General features: G+C 70.8%; 1 protein-coding gene across 1 annotated transcript in view; it reads right to left on the reverse strand.

Moving 5' to 3' along the window:
- PRDM16 (PR/SET domain 16) overlaps positions 1–301 on the reverse strand; it is a 199,568-nt gene that overhangs the window by 199,156 nt on the left and 111 nt on the right. The gene's annotated exons all lie outside the window — the stretch shown is intronic.

Raw genomic sequence — 301 nt, forward strand, 5'->3', positions numbered from 1 at the left:
GGGCCCCCCGCCCGCGGGCGCAGGGGCGGATCGCCTGGAGCGCCCGGAAACCCGTCTGCATTCCCACTGCCGGGGGCAGAGGCCTCTCCTTTCGGATATGGGTGACAGGGGGCCCAATCACCGTGCAGAAAACATGTAGAGAAAATGGGGTGCAGCGAGAGCCCCGAGGCCCTCGAGGAAGGAGAAAGCTGCTCGGAGGCCGCCGGAGCCGGGTCCGGGCCAAGCACAGACCGTCCCGCTGCGCAGGGTCCTGGAGGAGCCGGACGGGGAGGCCACCCTCACTCGGCCCCACGCTCCAGCC

This window comes from Pteropus alecto, unplaced genomic scaffold (assembly GCF_000325575.1).
Source record: "Pteropus alecto unplaced genomic scaffold, ASM32557v1 scaffold125, whole genome shotgun sequence".
NCBI classification, from domain to species: Eukaryota; Metazoa; Chordata; class Mammalia; order Chiroptera; family Pteropodidae; genus Pteropus; species Pteropus alecto.